This window comes from Cavia porcellus, unplaced genomic scaffold, assembly GCF_034190915.1.
Source record: "Cavia porcellus strain 051 isolate PalLab524CR breed Dunkin Hartley unplaced genomic scaffold, mCavPor4.1 scaffold_35, whole genome shotgun sequence".
In the NCBI taxonomy this organism is placed as follows: Eukaryota; Metazoa; Chordata; class Mammalia; order Rodentia; family Caviidae; genus Cavia; species Cavia porcellus.
In genome coordinates, this window is record NW_026947518.1 from 1565799 (window position 1) to 1592555 (window position 26757).

At 37.0% G+C, this 26757-nt stretch overlaps 1 long non-coding RNA gene across 1 annotated transcript; it reads right to left on the minus strand.

Annotated features, from left to right (window-relative positions):
- Positions 1-909: 909 nt before the first annotated feature.
- Positions 910-26518, minus strand: LOC134474690 (uncharacterized). Its single transcript, XR_010045566.1, has 4 exons — positions 26386-26518; positions 16238-16364; positions 11267-11343; positions 910-2153 (listed from the first exon to the last, which is right to left on the minus strand). It is a non-coding gene; the product is annotated as an uncharacterized LOC134474690 (long non-coding RNA).
- Between the last annotated feature and the right edge of the window lie 239 nt (positions 26519-26757).

Here is a 26757-nt window from a genome sequence, read left to right on the forward strand (position 1 = left end):
GTACTTCACAGTGTCTTTTACTTTGTGAAGTATATCAGGTTCTTCAGGTACAAAATAGATATAGTTTTAGTGGTGATTACATAAGAGGTGAGTTATTTATTTTCCCAAGGATAATTGAGACTTGGGCAAGTTATCTTCACTGGATTAGGGGTATTTACTGCAATGTTCACTTGTGTTTTCATGACACCACTGTTTTTAACAACATAATTCCTTTTTTTTTTTTTGTCTTTTTCATTTTTATCAGTACCAGGGATCGAACTCACGACTGCCTGCTTGCAAGGCAGGTGCTTATGCCGCTGAGCTAAATCCCCAGCCCAACAACATAATTCCTAAGCAGATTTTGTATTCAACAACACTGCATTAAACACACTACAAATTACATGAATGTTAAAATGGAAGTGAAAACCACAGGCCACAGGAAACCAACTGGGACTCATGGCCCACTTTATGTGTTTAAAGATAATCAGTACACACCACAAACATCATGCACTGGTCCTTATAAATAAGGTGATATGCCATTGTATAAATTCACAATTCAGTAAAACAGAACACAGTCTGAATCATAATTTAGCAAATTTACTTTTTACTGTGTTGACAGATCAAAATTTAGGTTTCCCTTCATGCCATTACTTCAGTATTTTAGGAAAAAACAGTAATAATTACAAAATATATAATGCATTCACAGCATCAAGGAATAAAATAAAGGCATTTGCATGATACATCCAATAACAACCTTTTCCACCAAAACAACTCCATATTTAAGAAAACCTGATTTCAAAGTATGGTTACTCATAAATCATGCCAAATTTTATAATTTCTGGAGATACTGATATATATATGGTGAAGTGCTATTGGAAACAAGTTATAATTCTGTCAGTATGGCACAATCAGAAATTCACAGTAGTATGGTTTACATTTGGTACATGTGGGGAAACCTTAATAGCAAATAAAGATGTAATATAAACATAACAAGTAAAATTCTGATGGTTAGAAAAACAAAGGTTTACTTAAATGACCAATATTGGCTCCACTGAGAAACAAAATCAGACAACATAATTTACATGATATGATATCCAGTGATGCTAGGAAATCAGCAGATCTCTTATCACAACTTGGAAAACATAACATTCATTAATGTACAAGTTATGTGAAAAGAACACAACTTTGTCAAAAACACGTACTTCAAGCCTCAACAAATGTATATCTTAATGCCAAATATTGCATCAACTTCAGAAAAATCATTTATGAAAGAGAAAATGAAGCATGTGCATCAAAAGATTAAAACAAAGCCATATTAAAATTACAATTCCCCCCAAAAAATAAGAGACTAGACTAATATCACTCTGAACAGTGAATAATAGTATTGCTCAATTTTATATCATAATTCTACATAAATAGCATTGGGTTTCTTAGTGTCACTTCTTCTTCAGAGTATCTCTTCATTACATTATGTATTATATTATTGGATCCAATAAATAGGTTATAAATTCTTCCCATGTGTGAATCTCTATGTGTATATCTATCCTTTCTGTGTTATGGGGAAAAACAGATCAAAATAAGACAACAAAACAAATTCCTAGAAAATCATGATATGAGAGAGACATATAAGGCCACAATATTAGGTGATATACAGTATTTATTATGCTTTCTCTTGTTATTTTCAATAGAATTGTCCACATCATCAGGGACTATATAATAAAGCATAACATTATATAGCTATTTTTATAAAAACACAACTTTGAAGACGTTGTAGGATGTGAAAGCAGTTAATAATCAAACCTGATGTAGAACCCGTGGTTTCCTGCCAGGACCAGCGAGTCAGGCCAAGGCACAGAATCCCATCCCAGTCTGGAGGAACTCTCTTCCTCACCTGGGGACCAGGTGGTTGCCCACTGGGAACAGTGAGTTGGGACCAGTGAGTCAGAACCAGGGAGTCAGGCCAAGGCACAGAATCCTTTTTCAGTCTGGGGAAACTCTCTTCCTCACCTGGGGATGAGCCCGCAGATTCTTGCTGGGACCAGCGAGTGGGGCAGAGGAACAGATTCCAATTCCAGTCTGGGGAAACTCCCTACCTTGCCAGCAAGTTCAGCCGAGGCCTGGAATCCCATCCAATCTGGGTGAACTTGCTCCCTCACTTGGAACAACACTTGAAGCTTGAAAATCAAGCAAAATGACAAAATGAAAGACCAAAATGCAATTTCAAACATCCATCCCATCCCAAAAAAGGCTAGGAGCCATGTGCATAGAAGAAAACACATTCCACATAACTGAAATACCTGAAATAATAGTACCTGAAATAAAGAAGCATCTTTGGGAAGCATTAAAGAAATTCAAACTAGAAATAATCTCGTAGGTAAAAAAAGAAATGTTAAAAGAAATAAAGGACATTCTGAACATATCTAAAGAAGACACAGTTAAAAAATTGGAGGAACTAAACAAAAAGATAGAATCCCTGGATGAACTCTGTAAGAAACAAACAGAATACATAAAGTAGATGCAAAGTGATATACAGGAAATCAAAAACTCCACTGAAAGTTGTAAAAACTGTCTCAATGAATATGAAGATAGAATCTCAGACCTCAAAGACAAGATTGCAGCCAGTGAACAGGAAAGGAAATATCTTTTAAAAATAACAAGATATCAGGAAATAACTATTGAACACCTGCAAGATGATGCAAAGCAGAACAACATAAGGTTGATAGGGATAAATGTAAAAGAAGGGGACAACATAAAGGATGTCAAGAGGATATTTAGAGAAGTAATAGCTGAAAGTTTCCCAAACACAAGATTGGAAACTGATATCAAGATCAATGAAGCATATAGAAATCCAAATACCCATAACCAAAATAAATCTACACCCAGACATATAATAATGACCATCCCAGAAATTGAGCAAATGAATAGAATATTAAAAGCTGTCAGAGAGAAGAGACAGATCACCTATAAAGGAAAACATATCAGAATCACAGCAGACTTCTAAGAACAAACAATGAAGTCAAGAAGAGCATGCAGCAAAGTATTTCAGATCCTAAAGGAAAATGATTTCCAACCTAGACTGATGTACCCTGAAAAACTGTCCTTCAAAATCAATGGAGAAATAAGATACTTATATGACAAAGAAAAGCTGAAAAACTTCATGATCACCAAGCCAACTCTGCAAAGAATACTGAAAGACAGCTTAGATACATTTAGGGGAAAAGCACTAAACAAAACAGACAGTTAAAAAGAGCAGAAAGATAAAAATGCAACAGCAAAAAGATAACATGTCAACAATAAACCAATATATAACTGTTCTAACCATTAACGTAAATGGTCTCAATGGACCAATTAGATGAAACAGACAGGCAGAATGGATTAAGAAACAAAATCCAAACAAATGCTGTCTACAAGAAACCCATCTAAACACAAAAGGATATTCACAGACTGAAAGTGAAAGGATGGAAAACAATACTTCATGCAATAGGAACCAAAAAAAGGGGGGGGGGTAGCTATTCTGTTTGCAGGCAATGTGAACTTCAAGCCAATAATGATCAGAAGGGATAAAGAAGGTTACTACATACTGGTTAGGGGAAAACTCCAAGAGGAAGAGAAAACTATCTTAAATTTATATGCACCAAACTCCAGAGCACCCAGTTATATATAACAAGTACTAACAAAAATGAAAAATCAAATTAGCATTAACACAATTCTAACAGGAGATCTTAACACACCATTGACACCAATGGAAAGATCAACCAGACAGAAAATGAGCAAAGACATTAAAGAACTGAATCGCACCTGGGAACAAATGGACTTAACACATATACAGAGTATTCCTCCCAACAACAAGAGCATACACATTCTTCTCAGTATTACATGGGTCACTCTCTAAAATAGACAATATATTAATTCACAGAGCATATTTAAATAAATGCAAAAGGGTTGAAATTATCCCTTGCATGCTATCAGACCATACCACTATGAAATTAGAAATTAATGATAAGATACTGCAAAAATCCCACAAACACATGGAAACTGAATAACACTCTTGAGTAATCAGTGAGTCACAGCGGAAATTAAAAAATACCTACAAACAAATGGAAGCACAAGTACAATGCACCAGAATCTGTGTGATGCAATGAAAGCTGTCCTCTGAGGAAAATGTATTGCACGAGTTCCCACATTAGGAAAACAGAACGAATACAAATAATAACCTGATGTTATACCTCAAACATCTAGAAAAAGAAGATCAAGTCAAGCCCAAAGCCAAAAGAAGAGAAGAAATTATAAAAATCAGAGCAGAAATCAATGCAATAGAGACAAAAAAAATCCAAAAAATCAATGAATCAAAGACCTTGTTCTTTGAAAGAATAAATAAAATCGAAAAGCTCCTAGCCACCCTTATTTAAAAAATGAAAAAAAAAGTTCAAATCCATGCAATAAGGAATAAAAGATGTGAAATTACTACAGACCCTATTGAAATACAGAAGATCATCAACACCTATTTCAAAAACCTCTACTCTCAAAAGTTTTATAACACAGAAGAAATAGACAGATTCCTAAAGCATATGAAGTACCAAAGCTAGGTCATGAAGATGTAAAACTACTGAATAACCCAAATTCTATTAATTAAATTGAAAACATAATAAAATCATTACCTACAAAGAAGAGGCCAGGCCCAGACGGATTCACTGAAGAATTCTACAAGAAATACAAAGAAGACCTAATGCCAACCCTCCTCAAACTCTTCATTGAAATCGAAAGGCAAGCAATCCTTCATAAATTGTTCCGAGAAGCAAATATTACTCTAGTACCAAAACCAGAGGAGGACCCAACTGAAAAAGAGAACTACAGACCAATCTCCCTAATGAACAAAGATGCAAAAATCCTCAATAAAATATTGGCAAATAGTATGCACCAAATCAACAAGAAGATCATATACCATGACCAAGTGGGATTCATCCCAGGCATGCAGATATTGTTTAATATATGTAAATCAATAAATGTAATACACCATTTCAATAGAGCCAAAAATTATAATCACATGATCATTACTATAGATGCAGAAAAAGTTTTTGATAAAGTCCAACATTCCTTTATGATAAGAACCTTGCAGAAAATTGGAATAGATGGTCCTTATCTCAATATAATTAAGGCTGACAATGACAAAACAACAGCTAGTACCATACTAAATGGTCAAAATCTGAAAGCCTTTACTTTAAAATCAGGCACAAGACAAGGATGTCCCTTATCACAGCTCCTATTTAATATAGTACTGGAAATACTGGGCAGAGCAATTAGAAAACAGAGAGAAATAAAAAGGCATAAAGATAGGAAAAGAAGAAGTTAAATTATCATTATTTGCAGATATCTTGATATTTTATATAGAAGATCCCTGAAGTTCCATTGAAAGACTCCTAGATACAATAAATAAATTCAATAATGTAGCTGGATACAGAATCAATACTCAAAAATCAATAGCATTCCTATACACTAACAACAAAGTCACACAGACAGAAATAAGAGAGGCCACACCCTTCACACTAGCAACCAAGAAAATGAAATATTTAGGAATTACTCTCACGAAAGAAGTGAAAGGCCTATACAGGGAAAATTATAACACACTGAAAAATGAAATTGAAAATGATCTCAGAAAATGGAAAGACATCCCTTGCTCATAGATAGGAAGAATAAATATTGTGAAAATGCCCATTTTTCCAAAACTGTTATACAGATGCAATGCAATCCCGATAAAAATACCATCAACATACCTCATAGAACTTGAGAAATCACCCCTAAAATTCATCTGGAATGAGAAGAAACCTAGAATAGCAAGGACAGTTAGAAGCAGCAAAAGCAAGGCAGGAAGTACCACAATCCATGACTTGAAGTTATACTACAAAGCAACTGTAGTAAAATCAACATGGTACTGGAACCAAAACAGAGCTGAAGATCAGTGGAATAGATGAGAAGATACAACCACAACTACAAACACACTCAAGTACCTTATTTTGATAAAGGGGCCAAACATGTTCACTGGAAGAATGACAGTCTCTTTAATAAATGGTGGTGAAAAACTGGCTCTCCATATGGCTAAAACTAAAACTAAAGCCATGCCTATCACCATGTACTAAAATAAAATCTAAATGGATCAAAGATCTAAATATTAAAACAGAAACACTAAATCTATTGGAAGACAAATTGGGAAAAAACCTTGAAGACATAGGTGTAGGTAGAGAATTGATGAACAGGACTCAAACCACATGGGAAATGCTTCGCAGAATCAATAATTGGGATCACCTCTTATTAAAAAGTTTCTGCACATCAAATGAAACCTCCAGTATAGTGAAAAGAAAGCCCACAAACTGGGAAAAAATCTTAGTGAACTGCCCCTCAGACAGAGGACTTCTGTCTAAAACATATAAAGCATTTTAAAAAAGGAGACCACCAAAATTCAAAGACCCAATCCAAAAATGAGCATCTGAGATGAATAAACAATTTTGAGTTGAAGAAATATAAATGACTAGTAAATACATGAAAAAATGTTCACCATCAATGGTCATTAGAGAAATGCACATTAAAACCACACTGAGATTGCATCTCACTTCTGAAAGAATGGCCAAGATCAAGAAAACCACCAACAACAAATGTTGGAGACACTGTTGGGACAAAGGAACTCTCCTGCACTTTTGGTGGGAGTGTAGACTGGTACAACCATTGTGGAGCTCAGTGTGGAGATTTCTCAGAAAGCTGGGACTGGAAGCACCTTTTGACCCAGCTATTCTGCTTCTAGGCATATTAACAGAAGAACTGAAAGCATCATTCCACAGTGATATATGTGCACCCATTTTTATAGCAGCACAGTTTGTAATAGTCAGATCTTGGAAACAACCTAAGTGTCCATCAACTGAGGAATGGATAAAAAAGTTATGGTGTTTTTATACAATGGAGAACTACTCAGCTATAAAGAATGATCACATTGACATATAAATAAATGGACACAGACTGAGACCATACTCATTAGTGAAATAAATCAAACTCACATGTATAAATACCAAATATATTCCCTAGTATAAGAAATGATAATACATAGAAGTATGTGGTAATCATGATACCCAATCATATTGGTTTGAATCCATATAATGTTTTCACTCATTAAGTGCAATGGTTTTACCCTGCGTTTTTCGATTTTAGTACCAAAAATAGCTGTTCTGAAGAAAATAACACATCATAAAAGCTAGTGCTGATTTAATATCATCTCCTTTGGAACTCCCATCAAGTTGTTGTACATGTTTCCACTGAATTTAACATGTTGTATCTTAATATATTTTACTGTGATAGTATAAAAAAATTTTTTACAGGCAAAGAGATAATATAGAAATTGTTGTTCATTTTCTGTTAACTGGTTCTAAATACCCTGAATTCTTTCACGTCTTGAATGGCTTCACACTGTCTTGATGTGATTGATTCTATAGTATAGTATACGATTGATTCTTCTATAGTATAGTATCTTCTATAGTATAGTATGTGATTGATTCTTCGTATAGTATACGAAGTTATACTCAAATAAATCAAGGAAAGAGGCATTATGGTGACTAATATTATGTTAGATTACCTGGTGGTGAAACCAAATGATGCTTTAATTGTTCACTTCTGACCTGCATTGTTCTATTACAATGTCTCTTTTATCTCGATCTCCACCCTTTTAAAAAAAATTATTCTATTTTTTTTCAATTAAAGGAAAACTAAATTAAAAAATAGTGGGATTTATAATAGTAACTTTTTATTTTCCTATTAACATGATTTTAACCCCAGTATTGCTCTCCCCATCTTGTTCTGCCTGATTTTACTATATTCTATTTTGTTTAATAGTATCAAGTTTGAGGGTATAGGCAACCACTTTGTAGGCAATAAGATTTAATATGATGCCCATTATGATTTGACTATTATCTTCTTTTGAAATTCTGTAAGGTCTCCAGTGTAGATTTTATTGGTCTTGTTCTGTACTGTTTTGATCAATTCTATTATACCTGATGATATAGGGAACTCTTTTTAAAAATACCAAGAGGCACAGTGGAAACCATTTTTGATCACCTGATATTCTATTTTTGCATCAAGTAGTATGCCCATCCTTATGTTCTAACCAACTCTGTTTTGTTAACTCACTTGAGGTTTTATTCTCTTCAAAAAAAAGTAATAAGAACTATGGGAGTAAAAAAAAACCCCAAAAGTGTAATTGTTATTGTGAAGAAGAGAAGAAAGGAAGGTGGTCTAAGGGAAGTAGGTGCCTGTTTGAGTGTGTAGGAAGGAAAACCATATTACTGAGCTTTGTTGGATCATTGAACGGACCTGTTTGCAATCTCGCTGTAGGAATGTTCACTTTATATGCTTTAATTTTATAATTTTGACAACTGTTTCTAAGAAGACAATATGTAACCTATTAACTAGTGATTTCTTACTGTATTTTTTAATTGAAATTTTGTATTATTTGTACCCTTTTACTGCTTTGCTTTTTTATGTTCTTTTTTTCTCCTTAAATAAAAAAATTAAACCTGGAATTTATATCTTTTATTTATTTATTTTTTGGTACTGGGGATCAAACTGATGACCTCACACTTGCTAGGCAGGGGCTTAAGCCACTGAGCTAAATCCCCAGCCCCCCAATATATATGTGTCACATCTTATCATCTTCAGAGTAGTTGCCTCTACTCTTGGACTTGATACCAGCAATCATATCAAATGTGAATAAAATCAGTCAAGGCCAAATAACATTCAAACAAACCAGCTTAAAATAAGTTCAGTCGTTGTAAGACAATGTTAGTAATACAGGGTTTCAGTTTTAGTTAATAGGAAATTAAGGACAATTACCATCATGGTATAACCTGCCATTTTTGGGTTATCTCCCTGTGCCCTCAAATCTAATATGAGTAGACAAACCAGAACAAAATATAATCAAACTAAACAGAGCAACAGATCTACTGTAGCTTTTAAATCCTGATACACTTTTAACAAGTACTCTGCCTTCTTTTTTTAGGCATTTCCTCACCTTTCTCCTTCTCAGGATACTATTATTCACTAGTGATATTAGTTTAGTCTCTTATGTTCAATTTCAGCATACATAAAAATAAAGATGTCTACTACGAAAAGAATGAGACACATTATGGTAATCATTATCAACTTCCCCAAAATCAGTCTTAAAGATCAAAAAAGCCTGCATCATCCTGTAATTATTTGATTAGCTCTATAATGTTCAGTATATATTCAATGCTTGTGAAGCTGCGAACAACTATTTTGAAGAAAACTAGAGACAGTAAGATAGAAAATGAACATCTCAGTGGACTTGCTTTGAAACCTGTGTTTCCTTAACTTGTTTCCTTATGAACTGTTCTGTTTTGTCATGTTTAATCTTACCGTCTTTAAGATAAAAAACAAGTTTGTAGAACAGATAAGCATATTAATACGTTTTTTTTGGATCACTGAGGTAAACTGTTTGCAATGTCATTATTTGAATATCACTTTGTATGCTTTAATTTTGTAACTTGAACAATTACTTCTAAGATGACAATATGTAACTAATCAACTAGTGATTTCTTATTGTTTATTTTTCAGACCTCTGTATTATTTCTACACTTTTTGGTTTTCTTTAAATAAAAATAATTCACCAAAAATATAAAAATTAAGGTTTAAAGACAAAATATTAAGTAGATAGACACTATCCACATTTGAAAGTGAAAAGCCCATTTCAGTTTACCATGTTTAATTACAAGATGCCATGTTGAAGCACAAAGATACTTTAAAAAATCTAAAGAGGTATAACTGATTAACTGAAAACCATACAAAATATGTACTTGAGTAGAGCTCCACTTCAGATTTGTCATTTCTGGAAAATTTGTGAAGAAATATTGATATCAAACTTCTGTATTGATTATTTCTTCAGGTCTACTTGGAATTTTTAAAGTAAACTTAGATTTAAACTGTCTGAAGAGTGCTGATTTTTCTATATATTTAACAAGAAACATGGATTGCCATATTTCTCACATTGTTCATGCACATAGGATCCAGTGAGTTCTTTCAGATATGTAACAATGATCATGTGTGCTGAGAGTATTCCCATAACACATAGGATTTATCTCTTGTGTGAGCTTCTTCACGTACTTCACTTATAATCTGGCTGCTGAAAGTGTCTCCACTTGCTTACTTAGCCAGTGGTTCTTCCCAGAGTGAATTCTTTCATGTGTTTTGCAATGACTGTATGTGGTAAAAGCTTTGCCACATTGTTATATACATAGGTTTTCTCACCAAAGTGGAGTCATTGATGTATTTTACAAAACCCATGTGTGGTGAAAGCTTTCCCACATTCTTCACATAAACAGGGTTTCTCAACATTTTAAATTTTTTCATGTATTGGACAATGAGCATTTCTGCTGAAACCTTTCCCACATTCCTTAAATATATAAGTTTTCTGCCCAGGGTGAAGTTTTTCATGCATTATGCAATATGTACTTGTGCTCAAAAAATTCTCATGATGCTTGTATACACTGGTTCTACCTTGAGTGTGAACTTTCATGTTGCTTACAATGTCAAGGTTGGGTAAAAGCTTTCCCACATTGCTTACATATATAGGGTTTCTCTCCAGTGTGAATTCTTTCATGTTTCTTAAAATCTCCCCATGTGTTAAAAGCTTTCCCACATTGCTTACATACATAGGGTTTCTCTCCAGTGTGAATTCTTTCATGTATTTTACAATTTGCCCATGTGTTAAAAGCTTTCCCACATTGCTTACATACATATGGTTTCTCTCCAGTGTGAATTCTTTCATGAACCTTACAATATGCACGTGTGTTAAAAGCTTTCCCACATTGCTCACATAAATATGGTTTCTCTCCAGTGTGAATTCTTTCATGCTGCTTACAATTTCCATGTCGGGTAAAACCTTTCCCACATTCCTTACATACATAGGGTTTCTCTCCAGTGTGAATTCTTTCATGTTTCTTAAAAATTCCCCTTGTGTTAAAAGCTTTCCCACATTGCTTACATACATAGGGTTTCTCTCCAGTGTGAATACTTTCATGTATTTTACAATTTGCCCGTGTGTTAAATGCTTTCCCACATTTCTTACATACATATGGTTTCACTCCAGTGTGAATTATTTCATGTTGCTTACACTGCCCAGATTTGGTGAACCCTTTTCCACATTGCTGACATACATAGGGTTTCTTTCCACTGCAATATTTTTCATGGATCTGAACATTGTGTTGTGTTTCTGTTTCTTTCACATTCACATTACCTTCTGCAGTACAAGGGAATACTTCTTTACACTGATTCCAAGATGTATGTCCATAGGATTTCCCTAGCTTGTCATTTCTGTAAAAAAACAAAATCACATATTGGATTGATAACCATATTACTAAGTTTTTATTGCAGTCTCACTGTTTGAATCCCCACATCATATATTTCACTTTTGTATTTCATTAACTATTTCTATGAGCAGCATATGTAATCACTGTCTTTAGATTTCTTACTGTTTATTTTCACTTTGAAAGTGGTATCATTTCTACTTATTTTTTTTGTTAGTCTTTCCTTACATTAAACAAAAAAAAAAAAGAAACACACAGTGAAATGGGTCTGAGTTTAATGATTGCATTAATGTCAAGTTCTGTTTTTAATGCCTGTTAAGAAACCATGAAGTAACAGATGGCCTTGTAAGACATGTTGAAAACAACCATTCCCAAAAGACTGGTACACATTTGGAAATCTTAAAATTTGGAACCTTTTGAAAGGCAGAATCTTTATCTTCACTTTGGGCATGGGTACATATATGTATCACATACAGATCATTATGATATGTTTCCCCATCACAATCTCCCTTCTGTCCTTAACCTGTAGTTCCCGTTTCCATATGGTCAGTCTTACTTTTCTCTATTAACTCTTTCATTTCATTCCACAATTAATATTTTGGTTTCTCATCTAAGAGAAACCCTGTGAACTTTTAAGTTTTATAGCTGAGCTATTTCACCGAATTGATGGGAGAAAGAACCACCTATTTCTTATGGCAAATGACATTATATTCTTTATTTTTTGACATTATATAACACATATTTTTCATGCTGGGAATGAACAACAGCTATTATCATAAAATCTATAGCTTTTTAAATCTGTTTTAAGAGATTTTCGCTGATCATTAAGCTTTGAAGTTTGAACTTGAATTTGCACTTCTGCAAAATCTGATTCCTAGTGTGCTGGATTTACAAGAATGCACAATCACAGAGAGTCTATTAACATTTTCCTTTTCCACAAATCCTGTCATCGATAGCTAAGCTTCTTTAAGGCCTGATCTATTATAACTTGATCTGCTTTGTATACGAGTAAGCATGTATCAGTATTTTAAGTGCATTTTGAATTTTTAAAAATATATCCAGGACGACTTCTGGGAGAACATGGCGGACAGATAACAGCAACTACCGGAGGCTCTCTGAAAGACTCGGCTCAGAAGCCAGGAATGGTGCGGACTAAGGAGACATAAGTCGGTGGAGATATGCTCTGCTGACTCAGGAACGAACTGGGCTGAGAGAAGCCAACTTGGAATGCAGTCCTGGTGCTAAAACAGGAACAGAAAAGACTTGGGGTGGAGGCTGGAACCGCGCCATTGTAAGCCGCGATTTGGGTTTCCCGCCGCGCGGCGGCTGGCTGCCTCTACAGCGGCTCGGCAAGGAGAGAGACGCGCGGAAGCTCTGAGAACGGCAATCTGCGAACGGCAGGGAGGTGTGCACTGACTTGTGGTGAGGTGAGTGAGAGAAACTGACACTCTACCACAGTTTGACTCCAGCAGAGGACTTTCTGGGCCCGGGCAGTCCTGCGGGAGCAGGGCGCGGTGGGACTCCAGCCACACATCCCCCTCTCGGGCGGGATTGGTGAAAAGTGCCTGACCTGCTTGACGCTGCCGGCGGACCTGGTAGACTGTCCCAACCCAGATCCCAGAGCCTGACGGTGGCCGGGAGGGGTGACGCGTAGGCTGCCTGGTCCGTAACTCCCTGGTGCGCAGTGGTGAGCGGGAACAACTAACTGGCGCAATTCGATCAGGCTGTGGCTGACTGGGAGAGAAGCTGGGCCTCTTATATAAGCTTGCATATATAAGGAACAGAGAAGAAGAGGCAGCATGGGAAGAGGCAGCAACAAGAAAGGCTCCTCGGCTCCCAATTCTGAAAATCAGGCAATAGCAGACACCACACCAATACACATAAGGCACCATATAGAGAGCCTCATAGACCAATTCAGGAATGAAGTTATCAATGACCTGAAGCTAGAAGTGTGCAGAATAGTTAGAGAAATGCTAAGTACCACCCAAGAAAAAACAGGTGGTGGAATGGAAGAACAGAAAAAAAGGGGAGAATTGTTTGATGGAGAAAACAGAGAAAGCATAGAATACGTGAAGCAGGTTCAAAGGGACTACCAAGATACTAAGAAGTCTATAGAAGACTGGCATAACAGCTTGAAAGAAACTAAGGACAGACTATCTGAACTGGAGGGCAGACTTGTAATATGGGAGAATGAAATGAAAAACTTCTTAAAAATAACAAAGAAACAAACAGCAATAATACAAAGACAAGAAGATGATAAGAGGATCCATAACTTAAGGATTAAGAACATAAAAGAACAAGTAGGGACACAAACAAGTGAACTACAAAAGCTACTCACAGAAATAATCCAGGAGAATTTTCCTAATTTAGCAAAAGGTAAAGATACTCAGATGTATGAGGCATACAGGACCCCAGCTACCTACAACCCTAACAGAGAAACACCCAGGCATATAATAATAAAAATCCCAGAAATTCAATACAAGAACAGAATATTAAAAGCTGTAAGAGACAAGAAACAGACCACCTACAAGGGAACACCCATCAGAATTACAGCAGATTTCTCTGCACAAACCATCAAATCACGAAGAGCGTGGGGGGAAATAATTCAAGCATTGAAAGATAATAATCTCCAGCCAAGATTGAGATATCCTGCACAACTGTCCCTGGAAATTGATGGAAAAACAAGGTGCTTCCAGGATAAAGAGGAACTGGGGGAATTTGCAACCACCAATTCAACTCTACAGAGAGTATTGCAGGATATTCTAAAAAAAGAAAAATACAAAGAATCCAGAAATAATGGCAGAGAGGCCACAACGAATGGAGCAGAGAACAAAATGAAGAAGACAAACTGACAGCTACGGACAGAAAAAGAGCTTAACAGAAATGAGGCAGAGAAGATTGGATGATAGGAACAGCTATTTTGGAGAAAATGACATCTTAATAGGTAATACAGATTTAGTATCATCTTGTTTTGAAGTCTCATCTAGCTTTTGTCCTTCTGTCTCCAATGGTCTAAATAGTCTGTATCTTATTGGATTTTATTATGTACGATAGTATAAGCAAAAACCTTTTAAAGACAAGGAGATTATACAGAAACCATTGTTCATTTTGTTAGTCGATTCTAAATACTCTGTAATGCTATCATTCTCTTGAATGGTTTTACATTGTTTTGATATACTTAATGCTACAGTATAGGAAGTTGTACTCAAGGATTTCAAAGAAAGAAACAATATGGTAACTACTTTTAGGTTAGGATTATCTGGTGGTGAAACACTATTCTGCTTAAATGGTTATGTTTTGATCTGCGCTGTTTCGTTGTTATGCCCTCTTTTATCTCAATCTCCACTCCATTATTTACTTTTTTATCTTTATCCTTTTAATTAAAGGAAAAAAAATAGCAGGATATATTATAGTAACCTACTTTGACTTTTCATTACCTTGATTTAAAGCCCTGTATTACTCTCACCATCTGGTTTTTAACTGATGTTCCCCTATTCTGTTTTGCTGGATAGTATCAGGTTCGAAAATTTAGGCATCAGCTGTGAAGATAATGAGATTCATTATGACGCCCATTCTTGTTGACTTTTGTCTACTTTTGAAGACCTACAATGTCTCCAATGTTTTGGTTTTGTCGGTTTTGTTCTTTACTGTTTTGTTCAATTGTATTATAACTAATGATATAGGCAATTCTATTAGAGATAGCGGGAGGCATTATGGTAACCATTGTTGATCACCTTGTATTATGTTTTTACATTATCTATTATGTCCACCCTTTTGACTTGACCGATTCTGTTCTGTTATGTCACATTTGGTTTTACTCTCTTCCAAAAAAGCAATAAGAACCGTGGGAGCAATGAAACCCAAAATGTGTAATAGTCATGGTACAAAAGAGAAGAAAAGAAAGTGCTCCAAACTATATAACTGCATGTATATTTAAGTGTATAAGATAGAAAATGATATCACAGAGTTTTATTGGATCAATGAACAGAACTGTTTGCAGTATCATTGATGGAATGTCCACTTTACAAGCTCTAATTTTGTGACTTGAACAATTATTTCTAAGATGACAATATGTAATCCATTAACTAGTGATTTCCTACTGTTCATTTTTTTTTCTGTAAATCTGTATAACTTGTACCCTTTCCCTGCTTTTTTTTTCTTTTCTCCTTAAATAAAATTAAAAAAAAATATATATCCAGGACAAGTATGAGGGGATCAATTTCTAGAGACAACTGCACACTGATATTCAGAATGAGTGCACTTAACATTCTACCATCCTTCTAAGAATTTTAGTCAAAATGGCTGATTCTTTAGAGCATGGCTTGGAAACACAAGAACTCCATTTTATTTCGAGTTCTATTGCAATCTAAGCAACTTTTAGATGATGAATGTGTTGTATTCACAGTATATATGGGTAGAAAAACTGAAGAGAGAATGTCATAACTCAAAGTGTATGCCTTTCATACACATCTATATGAAATGTCATACATTTTCTTGATTTAATCCACTCATTATACATACCCTAGCTTATACGTCTTTGGAGAATATTACTGACAATAAATTGAATGGTGCCTCATTTCTTTGGCGGTATTTTTCTGCTGACTCACTAATTACTTAGGAACATTCCTTCTCCTTAAGAGTGTGAATTACCTTAAGTATCTCCAGTAAATTTTGCATTCTTTTTTCAGCTTCCTGGATATCCCCAAGGCCTCCTGAATTGTAGACATTGAAATACCAGCGCTCATTAGAATAATACATACAAATTAATAGATTTTGTTTAGAGTTATGATATAATGTGTCCAGGTGTGACCTATTTTTAAAAATATTTTCACATTGTTTTTAATGAAACAGCGACATACAACATTCTGACAGCATGAGTGACAAAAGTATTTTGTCATTACCTATTGTAGTCACGTTCCTAAAGGTTTCGCCCATCACATCTCTGTAGAGGTTCTTTTGGGATGGACTCAGCAAACCCCACTCCTCATTGCTGAAGTTCATGACCACATCCTCAAAGGTCACCACCTCCTAAAGGATCATACATATATTTCTCACATGAAGTTTGAGACACCAGGTTTGGGATATCTTAAATTCTCTCCTACAAATCTGAATCAAAAGCAAATTGTGGTGGTATATATCTATAATGCCAGCACTCAAAAGGCTGAGGCAGGATGGTTTCAGTGAGTTCAGGTCAATTCTAGGCCCTGAACTCAAAAGGCTGAGGCAGGATGGTTTCAGTGAATTCAGGGCAATTCTAGGGTGTTCAAATCTAGCTGATATACATATAGAAAGCTTGTCTCAATAAAACAAAACAAAACTAAACAAATAAAACCAAACAAAACAGCTGAATGAAGACTGATTTCTTCAAATTTAAATCCATGTCTTGGTCATTAATTTTGTGTATATACACGTTTTGAAGACAGCAAATTTGATGATAGATTGCAACTCACTGCTAATGTAACAGTCAAATAGGAGCACTGATTCTTGTGCTGAGTCACTGCAATATTCCCTGTGTACTGTCTCTAATGCAGAGCTCACAGTGAGAAGCCTGCAGGACCAGCATCCACAAAGCACAGAGGTAGATAAATATCCCATGAATCAACTGGGAAGCCAAACAAGCACCTCCCTTCCCTGGTAAGTGGTGGTGGTGTGGTGGACTGTGGCCCATCAAGGGGGCAAACCAGCAGCAGCTCCTGAGATCCATGCCATGCTGGAATTTAGGACACTTGGAAGGCAAGCAATCACCACTTCTCCCTGGTAAGTGGTGGAGGTCTGGCAGAATGAGGCCCTTCCAGGGGGAGAACCAGCAGCAGCTCCTGAGATCCGCGCCATGTGGGAACTTAGGATGCTGTGAAACCAAACAACCAGCCTGTCTCCCTACTAAGCAATAGTGAACCTACTGATGCACAGCCTAGAATCAAACATCCCACTTCCCTACCCCTCTTCTCCTGTCACACACCCCCCCCCCCGTTATCAAATGGGAACCAGAAATCTGAGCGACTCCTGGGAAGCAGACGATAACAAATAAGGGGGACTTCCTTCTACTGTCTCTTTGAAGGCAAATATTTTTATTACTGTTTTGCTCTTTTCTGATTAATGGTATTGCTCTATTCAATACTCTGTTTTGATAAGTACTATAATGTTCTGTATTTCATCTCATTTTGATATACGTGTTTGAAAGAACAACTACTGGGGCTGGGGATTTAGCTCAGTGGCATAAGCACCTGCCTTGCAAGCAGACAGTCGTGGGCTCAATCCCCGGTACTGATAAAAAGGAAAAAGACAAAAAAAAAAAAAAGAACACCTATTATAAAGATAATAAAATATACTGTGATACCTATTACTGTTATCGCAGTAACCAGTTGTGAAGTTGTGTGCCAATTTCACTGTATGATCTTAGTTGGCCTTATTCTGTCTTGTTCTGTTGTATTTTACCACTTTCAATATTTAAAAAAAGAAAAAAAAACTCATCAATCACTTTCATAGGCTGCAGATAATGTCTCTTCAAATCTCATTTAGGCCAGTGAGTACTTTGTTCTTAATATACTTCAGCAGCATTTTGAAACATGAATTTGGTTTCATAGAACAAAACATAAATAACATCCAATATGGTACACAAATAATAACTCAAATGTTAGTGGAAAATGCTGTTTTTAAAAAATAAGTATATAAAATGGAACCAGGCCCTAGCTGTAGTTTATAGCTCACTGTCACCAAGCATTCACTTTCAATTCAGATATAAGGAATATATCTTGTGAGGCTGGTGAAGGACTTCTTCCTTTAATTTGGGGCTATCCTAAGTAACAGAGCTGTCTAAAATAGAGAAACCCTGACTGTGACACCCCACAGACAAAGTGAATCTTAAAAAGAGACTGCATAAGACACCTTTGGTTTGTTTTTTAAAAATTATAGCCATATAATATGGAAAAATTCCAAAAATATTCAACACTTTCTGGGAAACAATGTGGATATCTTCCATACAACAAAGAAAACACCTTCATAGTTGGGTATTTAGCTCAGTGGCATGAACGCCTGCCTGGAAAGCATAGGTCATGTGTTCGATCCTTGGTACAAAAAAAAATCCACATTTTACCTTCATGACACTGGGGCATAATTAGAGATAATCCAAATTAGATCTCAAGTATGGAACAGAAAATTCATGGGTTGGCAAGTATGTGAAATACTGACTGTTGCCAGAGCTGGTGTTGGTCACCTCAAGGAAGCAATCAGAACCCAAATTTAGCTTCACACTTACTCTACGAACTACCTGAATTTCAGTGAAGACCCTCTCTGTTGTATGTCCTGCTATTGGCTTCCTGAATCCTGTCAGTCACTTGCACATCCTTTCCACATGCCTCTGATCCATCCTCAGCAGGAACCCCTTCATGCCTAACTATTGATACCACTGCAAAATTTCTGTTTAGAGCTTCTCCTTTACACCACTTAGTAAATTCCATTGCAGAGCATTTCCATATTTAAACTATGAACAACCAAGCCACTAAATCAGCTGTTAATTCAGAGATGGCACAACTTTTCTTTTCAATTCAGAAGGAAATCACGTGTATATGTCCATGCAAATGCCTAAATTTCAGCATTTTTGATGAGAATTTAACAGGTAGCCCTTTCTGGGATTTGTCCTTCACAAATTTTTACCCCGTCCTTGATAACACTTTCATATTTCCTTCATTTTTCTCAGACTTCAAAACTCTATGGCTGTTCTCACAAACCTAGTCTGTGAGGAAGGGTGCCACCTAAATAATTAAGTATGTTCAGAAATTATTTTGCACTGATCTTTATAATACACAGGAGTTCACGACTTGTTTGGGAAGCCTTTTTCCACTGAGGCACACTACTACACCTCTCTGCATTCTCAGGAAGTTTGCCACTACCTGTCATGAGGATGGAAATATGAGAACATAGTATAAATTGAGGAGATCACTATAAATACAAAAAAGCCCAAGTTTAAGTTGAGCCCTTGTGGCTATGAGGCCCTGCATTACAGACATTAATAAACTCTGGACATTCTAGATCTGCTACTCTGAGGAAAGAGAGCAGAGACCTAGCTCATTACTGATCTACAAGCTACAAAAAGCATCATAGTCAGGGTCTTCCCAAGCTCCTTCCAGTGCCTAAGATGGTGGAGTTACCAGGCTAGCAATGAATTTCAAAGATGATACTTGAGTCTACTGCTGTCATAGTGAAGCCAGGGTACTTGGGACCCCTAATCACCCTTGCCAACAGCAAGAGACAAAAGGGAGAGTGAATGACCCATGGTCAATGCTGGAAGACCTCAGGAGCTGAAGCTAACTAAATACCTGGGGCTCCAGACACCGGAACTACTCCTAAATACTTGTAACTGGTTTCACCCAATCCACCCTACTTCTGGGCTCCCATCCACAAACTCACTATTCCATGGTTCCAGGATCTCACAGGATCTTTGCTAATCAGGCCACAGGACATCAAAAGTACTAAATGAGATCCAGCAAGCATTTTGGTACCAGTATAATACTCAGAACAGATAAATCATCCTGAGACACTGGAAGAGACAGAAGTCACAGCCAGCAATGCCTCACCTGATTGGACAGTTCATATAGCCTGCCTCTTCATCACTGATTGATTCCTGCTCTACTGCCTTCCTTCTGAGTCAACAATATACAGGGAAAGGAACCCCTTCTTGCAAGAGAGGATCCCAAATGATAGATTGTAGTGCAGAGACTTCTGGAGCTGCCATTCTTCTACAGTGGTGAACTGAGCTAGACAGAAGAGTGTTTGTACTGAAGAGCATTACCTGAGGCTTTTAATTTTCAAATCCATTTTATTTCAAGGAAAAAAGAGCACATCAACTAAAATTGAATTTCAAAACATGTGAATCAGAGGGCAACACTGGTATATACATTGCACATTGTCATCCCCAGATCATTCACCCAGAGCACAAGACATCTCTAATCAATTTTCAAAAAAGTACTGTTACAGGCACCTGAGTTACTTAAATACTCTTGACATGAACCAAGGCTAGGTCCTCCAAGGAGCCCATGCAGGAGACCAGATACCTTGCAACTATGGGGAAGACTGACACCTCATGCTATGGGCCAAGACTCAAGACAATGATAAACAAATTCATCCATATTCTAAGGATAGATATTCTAAATAGTTCCCTAGCACTCTGAGGAAGTTAGGAGTCACCATTCAAAGAAATGTATCCTTATCCTAAAGACTGTCATTCTAAATAGTTCCCGTCATACTGAGGAACTCAGAAGTCACCCTCCCAAACCCCTAAAGGAAGAGTCACAGCTGCCTAAGAATGCCTGCTTTCTATGTGACTCCCTTCCCCCTTTGTTCCCAATTTAATCAGCTTTACCTGAACTTAATAATCCTATTGGGTACCATAGCTCTGACCCATCTTATGCCCATCTGCATTGTGATTTCCTAGTTTTCCCCACCTTAAACTCATTTCACCACATGATTTTACTCTATAAAGGTCCCTAGAAAGGACAGTGTTTGGCAACCTCCTCAGGACCCCTTATCTCTCTCAGGCAGCTTTCTTTCTCTCAATAAGTACATTCTTTATTTTGATTTCTTCATTCCAATCAAAGGATATACTTCAAAGTGTTTTACCCTAGAAACAATTACAAGACCTCATGGTGGTAGTTCAAAGTGGAAGAAGGTGAAATCAGGGATGCTTACTCATATGGCCACTTCCTCTATTCTCCTTAATTACAATTTCCTCTTTCTTTCCCAGGGGCCTAATGAAAATTCCCATCAGCTCTCATATGACATCAATCTCCCCTCAAGCACCACATCGAGTCAAAATCCACATATACCCCATAACCCCATAGTCAGTTGGAAAAAAAAAGCCAAACCCTTAGGGGCTGTGGGCTCCTCTCCACATTCTTTAAGTAAAAGGCCACTTTTACATTTCTTATATTCTGCTTCTCTACTGTGCTAATTTATCTCCTCAGTAACTTCAGTAATCTAATCCATTTTAAACCTATCTCACCACACAATTTTATTCTATAAAATTCCTAGAAAACACAGAGTCCTTTGCTACCAGCTCAGAACCCCCCTGTTTCTCCCAGACAGAAGCTTTCTGATAGGATTTTTGGTGTAATAAAGAAGAGAATATAAAGTCAAAATGGTCTTTATTCTAAGAATATGGAGAGAACCCATGACCACTGGGGGTCTGGCTTTTTCTTCTGGAAAAGTGTGGGTGGCATACAAGTAGTTTTTGACTTGGTTGGTGGTTAAAGTTGTCATTGCTGATATGCCAGTAGCTGATTGAGATTCCTACCTTGCCACAGGTAGCTTGAATAGGGAAAAGGAAAGTCACTTCAAGGTAAAAGTCCCCTGGTTCCACTTCGACTTCCAAAATATCCTATTTAGAGCAAAATATTATCACTTTCTTTCTCTCAATAAATATATTCTGCTCTTCAACTCTGTTGTTCCTAAAATTCATTCTTGTGTTTTAGAGAATACAAGCTCATACCAGACATAGAAGGTCAGGAATTTCATTCCACTTTAAAACGGTATGGCTGCCTGTATTTCTAACTAACTCAGCTGCCTGTAACTTTAAGAATTGTTTATCAATTTGACTTGCAGCAACTGTAGCCAATAAAATGTTCTTAATGGATATAGGGAAATGTATCATTAAATTGAAAAAATGATTATCACAGTGTTTCTAGCTAGCATCAGCCAACATTTTCAATTTTCAAGTTTGTGGGAAAACAAAAAATAAAAACAACTCAGAAAATAGCAATCCTATAGGGGACAGAATATCATTCACTGTAGTTGCCATGTTATCTGCAGGTATTTCGTAGATCACAAAAGAAACATTGAGCCTATTAAATACCAAGTATCAGTTTCAATAAATGTGCTCATAGCACTGCATCAATGACAACTGTGATTTTTTTTTCTGTATGAGGGATTGAACTCATGACCTTGTGCTCTCCAGGCAGCTCCTTGTATCACTGAGCTCAATCCCAAGCCCAAACAACTTTAGATACTAAATATGACTATTAACAATGTTTAATTTGCCATTGCCATATTTAGCATAAATTTTGTAAACCTACATTTTCACAAATGCAATTATTTTCTTTCCTTGCAGTTTAAATTACTTTTTTTTTAGGTACTAGGGATCAAAGTTACAATCTACCACTATCCAGGCAGGCGTTTCTGTCTGCTGAGCTAAATCCCTGGCATGTATTAATGAATATTTCACTTTATTCATTCAAATAGTACTGTGATTTTAGCAAAGGTTTTCAATGTAGACAGAAATTGATATACAATCAGAGAGGAACTGGAACCTCAAAGAGTCAATGCAAAAAGCTAAATACAACAATCACTGCTACAGGCACAGCTGAAGAAAGCCAGACCTGAAGGTGAAGATGCAGTGACCAGGTCTACATGCTCCTGAAGAGAAAAACAACAGCTTGAAATGTACTACAGTTACCACCACCTCCTCCAGGAAGTGCCGATAGGCATCAATTACCATACTCAATGACCAGAACAACTGGACTATTGTTCCCACAAAATGCCTTTGCTCTTTCCACATACCTTTTCTGGCTAACTTGTTCCCCTGATGAATAATATTAGTTAAGCACCTATAAGCTTATAGATTGATTGTAGTTTGAGACCCACAGTTTGCCCACATTGTGACTATCCTGTATAAATGATCCCTGACAATATGACTGAGGCCAAAACACTGAAGACTACTCCTGAAAATTCAGAGCTATTCTCTTGTTTTTTCTAAGACAATTTTTGAACTTCTTTTGGTCTGTGACTTCATTTCTCAATGTTGTCAGCCATTAAAGGGTGCATTTGATATCAAGCAGGGCAGGGTTATATTTCTATTATCTCAATTTAAATATGAAATGTCTGCTAAAGACATTGTTCCAAAGCCCGGATTTCAAGCTGCTTGTTTGCCCTGAGTTTAACATTTCCATGAGCTTTTAGAAGTCCTCATTCTAGTGAACTGTAAATGTATTGCAGGAAGGAGGTCACTGCTGTGCTGTAGCACAATAGGTGCCATTCCTAAGCCTTTTTGTCTTTTTTCTCCTTTCTTTTTCACAATTATTCTTTCATTTCAGTGGCACTGCCATTTAATCCTGAGGTGTGCTTGTGTCAGTAAAGGTTTCTGCAGCTTGAGGTGAGTTTGTGAACAATAATATAGGAAGCCAATATAGGAACCCAATTGAGAAATGTAGAATTTCATAGCTGGTCTCAGGACCACCTGTATACAGAACCCCCACCCCCATATCAGGATCTAAACAAGAGGCTCTGAACTGGAAATTTACAGATGTTTTAAAAGATAGAATCACAAAAAGATCCTGTTGGAAATCATTTAGCTAGAATCTTATAATAATGGTTGGATGACAACTGTATTCTGCTTTTTTTGTTGAGCAGGTTAATTTTTTTCTTTGGGTACAGCTCATTTTGTTTTTCTCCTGGGACTTCAACACTGAGTAATTTTCCATTTTTCTGGGTGAAATACAGGGCACTAGTTAAATTCAAAGCTCAAGATGGCATCTATTATGCCAAGCTACAACACACCTAAGTTACAAGCCTCAATATTTTCTAGGGTAAAAACACACATATCTATAATCCCAGCACTAAATAGGCTGAGGCAGGAGTGCTGCTTTGAGGCTAGGGCAATTCTGTTCTCCATATAGGGTTCAAATCTAGCTGATATACATAGAGAAAACTTGTCTCAATAAAACAAAACTAAACTAAACAAATAAAACCAAACAAAACAGCTGAATGGAGACTGATTTCTTCAATCTTAATACCACATCTTGGGGATTAATCTTTGGTATATACACATTTTTTGAGACAGCAAATTTAATGCTCTATTGCAACTCACAGCTAATGTAACAGCCAAATAGGAACACTCATTCTTATGCTGAGTCACTGCAAGAGTCCCTGTGAGCTGTCTCTAAAGCAGAGCTCATAGTGAGAGCCTGCAGGACCAGCATCCATAAAGCACAGAGGCAGACAAATATCTCATGAATCACTTTGATGTACTAAAATTATATCTCTTCAAATCTCATTTAGGGCACTGAGTCCTTTGTTCTTAATATACTTAAGCAGCATTTTGATATTAAAATTTGGTTTCATAGAACAAAACATAAATAACATGAAATATGATACATAAATAATAACTCAAATGTTCATGGAAAACTGCTGTATGTAAAAAATGCATAAACAATGAAACCAGGTACAAGTTTCAAATTAGAGCTCAGTGTCACCAAGTGATCACTCTCCATTCAGATACAAAAAATATATCTTGGGAGGCAGATGCAGGAGAACTTCCTTGAGTTTGGGGCTAGCCTAAGTTACAGAGCTGTCTGAAATAGAGAAACCCTGACTGAGACACCCCACAGACAATGTGAAACTTTAAAAGTGACTGCCTAGGACACCTTTGGTTTGCTTTAAAAATTATATCCATATAATATAGAAAAATTCCACAATATTCAACATTTTCTGAGGAACAGTGTTGATATCAGACATAGTATACAGAAAACACTTTCAGAGTGAGGTATTTAGCTCAGCAGCATGAACACCTACCTAGCAAGCTTGAGATCATGAGTTCGATCCCTGTTACAAAAAAAATTCAAATTTCACCTTCATGACACTGGGTCATAATTAGAGATAATCAAAATTACATCTCAAGTGAAGAACACAGAATTCATGGGTTGACAAGGATGTGGAATACTGATTCTTACCAGAGCTGGTGTTTTTCACCTCAAGGAAGAAATCAGAAGCCAAGTTTAACTTCATGCTTACCCTAGGAACTACCTGACTTTCAGGGAAGACCCTCTCTGTTGTATGTCCTGCTATTGGCACACTGCGTCCTGCCAGTCACTTCCACATCCTTTCCATGCTCGTCTGATCCACCCTAAGCAGATAACCATTCACGACTAAGCTATTGATATCTCTGCACAATTTCAATTTATGGCATCTCCTTTACACCACTTAGCAAAGTCCATTCAGAGAATTTCCATATTTAAACAATGTATATGATCAGCCAAGCTATTAAGTCACCTCTTAATTCAGAGATGACACCCATATTCCCTTCCATTCAGAAGGATATCATTTGTATAAGTTCATGCAAATGACTAAATTTAGGCATTTTTCAAAGAGAATTTAACAGGCAGCCCTTTCTGAAATTTGTCCTTAGCAAACACATTTTACCCTGCCCTTGAAGACACATTTATATCTGCTTCCTTTTTCACAAAATTTAAACCTCTATGGATGTTCTCCCAAACATCATCTATGAGCACATGTGTCACATAAAGTATGTTCAGAAATTCTTTGCATTGTCCTGTATAATACACAGCAGTTTATCTGGTGTTTGGGAAGCCTTCCTCCACTGAGGCACATCACTACACATCTTTAAGTTCTCAGAACCTTTGCCTCCACCTTTCATGTGCATGGAAATATGAGAACATAGTATAAATTTAGGCGATCACAAAACACATAACTGCATAAGTTTAAGGAGAGCAGTTGTGGCTATGAGGTCCTGCATCACAGACATTTATAAACTTCTGGCTTCCAGATCTGTTGCTGACAGGAATTAGGGCAGAGACCTGGCTTATTACAGCTGCACCCAGCTTGAAACCACATTGGAATCAGGGTCTCCTCATGCCCCGTCCTGGGCCCAGACTGTTGGATGAGCAAGGGCAGCAGGCGATTTCAAAACTAGCATTGTGGCCTGGTGGTATCACAGTGGCAACAGAGTTCTAGGGATCCAGAACTGTCCTGGCACCAGCGAGAGGTAAGAGGGACAGAGGATGACTCACTGCTAGCACTAGAGGACCTCAGAATCTGAGGCTAAGCACACAGGCTCTAGACAGCACAGCTGCTTCTCACCTCTTCTTTTTTTGTTGTTGTTATTCTTTTTCCTTTTTTCAGTAGGGGAGATCGAACTCATGACTGTCTGCTTTTAAGGCAGGCACTTATGCCGCTGAGCTAAACCCCCAGCCCCTTCTCACCACTTCTAACTAGTCTCAAACGGATTCCACCCCATTTCACTGCTCCCATCCCATAACATCACCATTGTGCAGTTTGGAGATCTCCCAGGTTCTTTCTAAGCAGTCCACGGAGAATAGAAGCAAAAAATAGTGGTCAAGCAAGCATCTACTGCTCCCTTTTTTGCCCTGGCCTTGCAATGGACGCCATGACACCGGAAGAGACCGCCTACCTTGGACTGCCTGATTGGACAGTTCTTACAGCCAGCCTCTTCATCACTGATTGGCTCCTGCTCTCCTGCCTGCCTTCCCCACCAAGAATAATCACGGAAAAAAATCCACCCTGTAACTGTGGGTCCCCAATGAAACATGGTGGAGGCTTCTGGAGCTGGCTGTTTTCTGGAATGTTGATCTCAGCTCATCTGATGAGTATTTGCACTGAAAGTCTTTACCTCAGT